The sequence below is a fragment of the Camponotus vicinus genome, unplaced genomic scaffold (genome assembly GCF_025532165.1).
Source record: "Camponotus vicinus isolate PSW18456_S1 unplaced genomic scaffold, iyCamVici1.0 SCAF_6, whole genome shotgun sequence".
Taxonomy (NCBI): Eukaryota; Metazoa; Arthropoda; class Insecta; order Hymenoptera; family Formicidae; genus Camponotus; species Camponotus vicinus.
In genome coordinates, this window is record NW_028141978.1 from 13,986,592 (window position 1) to 13,993,460 (window position 6,869).

The window sequence follows — 6,869 nt, forward strand, 5'->3', positions numbered from 1 at the left end:
TTTGTACAGAAAAGTATTAAGGTAAGATAATCGAAAAATGAATATTTTACAAGATATTTTACGGTTTATGTAAAATTAAGAAATGATTTCAAGCCTCATAACTCGGAAAGTACTTAATGAAAACTAATTTAATTATAGTGTTTTGGAAAGCTCTCGAGATAAGCTATAAGAATATGTAATGAAAAAGAGTAGGTTCCATTTAAGAAATTGAAGGTGACCTTCATGTGGCCTTCAAATAACTCTTCAAGGTCAAACCAATGGTACCATGTTATGTCCCCCTCGAAGCCATATAACTTTTGTCTGAAACACTTTCTAGTAAAACTCTTCCTTATCGAGATATTCGACCAGACTTGTCCAGACTTTTTTAACACCCAGTATATATCGGCCTTTATACAACAATTTTAAAAATATAGATTTTTAATCTGTAAATACTTAATCTATAAGATAAAAATATTTATAAGTAACCCGCCGACTGAGTATTGCATGCTAATTACATTTTATATATGCATGATAATTTATATTTTGCGATTTTTGACGACTGAATGACGTGCATTTAAAATCATAGACGTATTATATAATACGTCTATGGCATTGACACGTCACTGATATGTGTAAAACTTTTATTCTCGTTAAGGTCTGCGACGAAGTGACCACGCACTGCATCGTGTGTCTCCTCAACACATTTAGTGAATTGGTTTTTCATTAATTAGAAGGGAGTAATATATATTAGAGAAGAGAGATACATACAGGTAAATCGAGAGAAAGCAAATTTTACTTTTACTTAAATAAAATACTATAAAAAATTCACATTTATGCCCGAGTAATTTTGAATCATTCTCTAAAATATTTTATAAGAAGACGCTATTACATTCAGAAAATAGAAATAATTTCTGCTTGCATGTTACAATATAAATAACATAATCATAACTAATGATCTACAATCCATCTAATCTATACATGTATAAATATATACGAGTCAAATATGTATATATAAATTTAGTATTGTTTTAATACATTCAAAGTTATTTATAGACATGGAATTTATGGAATTAATAAGCAAGAAAAATGAAAGCGTTTTCCATTTTTTGACAAACACAAATAATGCAAAATATTCGTAAGAGATATTTTAGATAATTACACAGGCCCACAAAAAAAAAGTACCCTGTGCTGGCGATCTGACTAGGCTAGTCTTATGTATTTTGGCCCGCTGAATTCGAATCTGACGTCAGAATTGCTCCATCACGTCACATTTTTTTTTAAATCTCAAAAGAGAAAGACGAAAATTTCGTAAAAATCGACATTCTAGGGTAGTAAGACTGCGCTTCTTGAGGAAAAAGTTACCGAAATCATATTTCCATGTATTTTCAGGCATTATAAATCCAAATCTGATTTGTCACACCAATCATACCATCGATTCCATTAACATTTGTCATGAAAAAGTAGCAATCTTCCGTATTCCGTATTTGATTTTAGTTCATTCATAAATCTTATATTGGAAAGAATTAATCTTATATTCTCCAAATCCAAATTTTGAGAAAAATTTTTTCGAAACTTACAGCTTCTAGCTGTTGAGTTCGTATAAGATGCAGAAATTTCTTTATATAGGTCACAAACCTCTTTTCAAATTAATTTGTCTTTAAAGCGCTAGAGATACATGAAAAAAAAGATTGTGCTATCTGGAGGTAAAACCCTATCTTAATATCTTCGCATCTTGATAAATAGAATCTGTTTGCAGTAAATTTTAGGTGTTACAACCTGAAAAAAAAAATGAGCACAAAAAAAAATTGAGCACAACGTTTATATTCTAGGTCGGATTTGGATTTATAATGTCTGAAAATACATTAAAATATGATTTCGGTAACTTTTTCTTCAAGAAGCGCAGTCTTATTACCCTAGAATGTCGATTTTTACGAAATTTTCGTCTAGTTTTGAGATTTAAAAAAAACTGTGACGTGATGGAGCAATTCTGACGTCAGATTCGAATTCAGCGGGCCAAAATACATAAGACTAGCCTAGTCAGATCGCCAGCACAGGGTACTTTTTTTTTTGTGGGCCTGTGTTATTAGATGAAATGTGGCACTTAAATATTTTTGAGACTAAAATTATTAATTTTAATGTTAGAAATTATAAAAAGTATTGTTCATTTTAATTTTCTGTACATTTTAAATAACTTATAATGTCACAACGTATGTTTGTTTCGCAGTTTGTTTCATAATAGAGAGCATACAATCGCAAATATAATTTAGCATAAAATTATTTTTTTTCATCTTTAATATACTATATTTAATAAACCATATTCTTTATATTCTTTACAAACACTTGAAGATTATATTATTATAATCTTTATATTACATTTTTAGTAAATTTTTAAGAAATCTTATTTTAATTTACATTTTATGTTTGATTATTTCTGGATATAATAGAATATATATCGTTCCCAGACAACACTTAAATTTATTTATTCACTTTATTCGAACATCATTTGCGTTTGATATATATTCAATATTTTTAAGTCTGACTTTTTGTATTTCCTATTTCATCATTTATTATAATACTTTTTCTTTTGTTTGATAAACACATCCTGTATTTTATACTAAATTGCAATCATCAATGGCCGATCTGCATGGAATTTCTATTTTCGACTTACTTCGTAATAAACTTGATCATAATTGATCATAAACTCAATTGATGAGAGAAATGTAAATTTCGTTAGCTTGATCGGAAATAATTGGAACTGGGCATTTATATGGACTTTGTAATATAGAAAGAAACTGCAGCTTTATATATTTTTAACTCGCATTATTATCTCATGTGAGAGATTTTTATTTTCGCGGTATCTTTCACTTATTGATTACAGTGACGTAATTTTTAAATGTCACCTGAGGAATTATAAGAAATGTGAATTATAAGACAGCATTAATAAAAAGGAAGCCAAAAAACATCTTAAAGATATCTAAAATATGATAAAACTTGAAGTCATTTTTAAGACGTCTTTTAGAGATGTGTGTTGTCTGAATTTATAAATGCATACATACAATATATACATACATACATATATATATATATATATATATATATATATATATACTCAATAAAAAAAGAAAACAAATAATAAATATTAAAAATTTAAGAAAGAAAAAAATTTAATGATATATATTGTTCAAAAAAAAAGGAACAAAAATGACATATGTAGAAAATGATTTGAAACTATTTCACATTAATTATCTGTTTGTGCACTTATACATACATATTTTAACACGCATGTGTTTAACCTTCCACTCCATTACATTATGTTCGTTACATAGAACTGATTAATTACACAGGCCTGCGAGGTTCAGTTACAAAAAGCAGAGTAGGTGAATCTGATAGATTTTGTGACGCTGAAAACGAATCTGGCCGCAGAATTTCCCCAGCACGTCAGATTTTGAGTAATTTTTTTGAGTAATTTGTAGTTGAATGTCTAAAGTGTCTAAAAATTACACATAATTCGTAAAAAAAACTTTTTTTGTTAATAACTTTTGTTAATAACTTTTTAATGAATGACGAGCGACGGCTAAAACGTTTTGAATGTCACTCAGGACAGTGACCTTGACAACATATGTCAAGGTCAAGGTCATTAACTTCACTTTGTTTGTTGGCAGAAACTTTTCGAATCAAATAATATGGCTTTTCTCGCAACTGTTGGTCTGTCAACTCTACTATACTATTTCTCTTACCTACTTTTTCCCTCTATTTTGGATTGCGATCTATTGCTCAGATTTAAGGAGATATTCGGCAAGCCTGTATGTAAGTACATTTATTTATATTGTTATTTATACGAGTTTAAAAGGCAACGAGAAACTTTCCTTTGAGTGCCATAAATTAGATGAAATAAATAAAGAACGCCCTTTTGCGCATACGATTTATATAATTGCGCCAGAAGAATTCCAGACAGAGCTTTCTTTATATACAGGGTGTCAGGAAATTTTTCGCAGTCCAGCAGTGTGAAGGTAGATTGGCTCAAATTTAGAAGGAAGGTCTTCTACTGTTTTGCGATATTTGCAATAATTAACGAAAAATTAATTAAAGAAGATCGGCCAATGCGCGAGGAGAAGAGCCTTCGCCGCGCGCCTACACACTCATTGCTCCTCCCCTCCCCAATCACCGCTTCGCCGCGCGCTGCCATTATGTTACAGTGAGACCGCCTTCACCGCCACGCACTTCTAGCCACGCGCATTGGCCGATCTTCTTTAATTAATTTTTCGTTAATTATTGCAAATATCGCAAAACAGTAGAAGACCTTCCTTCTTAATTTGAGCCAATCTACCTTCACACTTCTGGACTGCGAAAAATTTCCTGACACCCTGTATATAATATTTTATAATATAATTACATATTAAAAAAAATTTTTTTTATATAAAAAAAACTGTACTGCAAAATCTGTTATAACTTATATGGATCGTGTAAAATAGAGGAACTTATAAAGTATAAATGTATAAATAAATCTATATTGATTTATTTTGTTGCCACAGCTTCTTTGAAAGGCAAAGTCGTATGGATAACAGGTGCGTCCAGCGGTATTGGAGAACAGTTAGCCTACGTGTTAGCTAAAGCTGGCTGCAAATTAATCTTGTCCGCTCGGAGGGTCGCTGAATTGGAACAAGTGAAGAAGAAATGTCTGGAAGGTAAATTGACATATTCCTTCCAATAAATTAACGATTTTTCTTCATATAATTTGAAATATTAAATTGTATAAAAATATGCTGAGATTTTTATAAACGTTTCACTCTCTTCTCTTCAGAAAACAAATATTTGAACGACGATGATGTGGAAGTGTACCCTTTAGATGTGCTTAATCTGGACTCGCACGAAAAAGCATTCCTACACGTATAATCAACAAATTTGGCAAAGTACGCTTCACGTATTTACGATTGATCACATTGATTTGCGCAATTCGATGAAATCTTTTATGTATATTTGTCATTTTTTATTATATTAATATTTATTATTTATTTACTATTTATTATTTATTATTTAATACTTATCATTTTTTATTTGATCGATAAAGAATCTTACTACGATATGCATTTCAGTTGGATATACTCGTTAATAATGCTGGTCGAAGTCAAAGAGCACAGTGGGAAAACATTCAAATAGCAGTCGATAGAGAAATATTTGAATTGAATGTATTGTCCATTGTATCTTTAAGTAGATTAGCAGTTAGGTATTTTTTACAAACAGGCTATGGCCAAATTGTCATCAACTCTAGTGCCGCGGGATTTTTTCCGACAATTATGTCAGGGTCCTATAATGGTACTAAACATGCGTTACATGTAAGTACTTTTAAGCCGTATACGACAATTTTGTTGAACGAAAAATTTTGCGAAAATCTTTAAGAGAAATAGGTAGTAATATTATATTATTCGCAGGGTTATTTTAAATCCTTAATGTTAGAACATTCTAAGCACATCGATGTGACAATCGTTTGTCCGGGTCCGATACAGACGAATTTTCTGGCCGAAAGTTTTACAGAAAGATCTGGTGTAGTATGTATTACATGAAACACATTTCAATAAAAAGTAACAAAAAGAGTGAATAAATAAACCACAATTCCACTCATTTTTCTGAGAGTATTTTAGTGAAACTCTCTCTCGAGTTTCGTGAAACACTCTGTGTATTTTGCGTGTTAATTGATTATAATATATACACATATTTAATCAATTGCTGTAATTTGGTTTGTTTAGAAATACGGTATAAACACGGAAATAGCCAAAAATAAAATAAGCGCAAAACGTTGCGCAACTTTAATGGGCATAGCGATTGCGAATAAGATGGACGAAGTATGGATTGCCAAACCGTCTATGTTGCGATTGCTCTACATATTTTATTGTTTCCCAAATTTTGGAAAATGGTACATATATATCTCCGTTTCATTTATAATTCTCTTACTTACTACTATATAATTAAATCGGTCAAAAAATTCATTCAGTTTTTAAATTTTATTTTTGTTAGATTATCCATTTACTAAACAAAACTTGGTTTAAAATTTTATTGATAATCTCATGTATTATGTAAGATGAAAAAAAATTGAAGAAGCAGAATATGAATATATTTAAAATACATAGCACAAAAAATTATAAATATAATTATATTACAATTAAAGTGATTATTTAAAGTGAGTTTGCAGTTACAAAACTATAGAAAAAAAGAGAACAAAACAAATGAATTTTTCGATCGATTTTAATACAATTGTATGAATTATTAATAATACATAAAATTTATGTTTTTACAAAGGTTCTTGAAGACCCTAGGACCAAAATATCTAATGAAACTACAGGATGCTAAGGTTCCTAGTCAGAATTAATTGTCATTTTTAAAACAGCCTAATGATAATTAGTATTTATTTTCATATTCTATGTATTTTGCTAAAGTTTCTCTTACAATTAATGTCATATGAGATGATTCAATATATTTTAAAATATATTAATATAAATATTTCCTGTGGTTGTATATTAAATATTTCTATATTTTCTATTTTTTATGGCATTACATTACTCATAATAATATCTTTATTTTAGAAAAAGAAATATATATTTCAATCTGCTGTTTTGTACATATATAACATTATATTTATTTAATATTATATTACAAATTAATTGCTAGATTGCTTTATATGGATTCTTTAAAATTTGTCATTGTTTCTCGAGCTTTTTACCTCTCACTCTCAAAATAGCTTCCTTGAATAATGAATAATAGAGTTCAATGCCGCATAGAGAGTCGTCGTTTTCGGGGATGGGGCATATTATAAGATTTGGGTTGCAATTTGTGTCAACTATATCTACGCTGGTTATGCACATCTCCGCCGAATGTTTAACCAGAATATTCAACCA

General features: G+C 29.6%; 1 pseudogene across 1 annotated transcript; it reads left to right on the plus strand.

Moving 5' to 3' along the window:
* Positions 1 to 635: 635 nt before the first annotated feature.
* On the plus strand, positions 636 to 6,433 carry LOC145973646 (dehydrogenase/reductase SDR family member 7-like; annotated as a pseudogene). The gene is made up of 8 exons (XR_014439527.1): positions 636 to 749; positions 3,642 to 3,786; positions 4,512 to 4,664; positions 4,781 to 4,889; positions 5,073 to 5,312; positions 5,409 to 5,525; positions 5,724 to 5,890; positions 6,274 to 6,433. The product of XR_014439527.1 is annotated as a dehydrogenase/reductase SDR family member 7-like (transcript).
* The last annotated feature ends 436 nt before the right edge of the window (positions 6,434 to 6,869 follow it).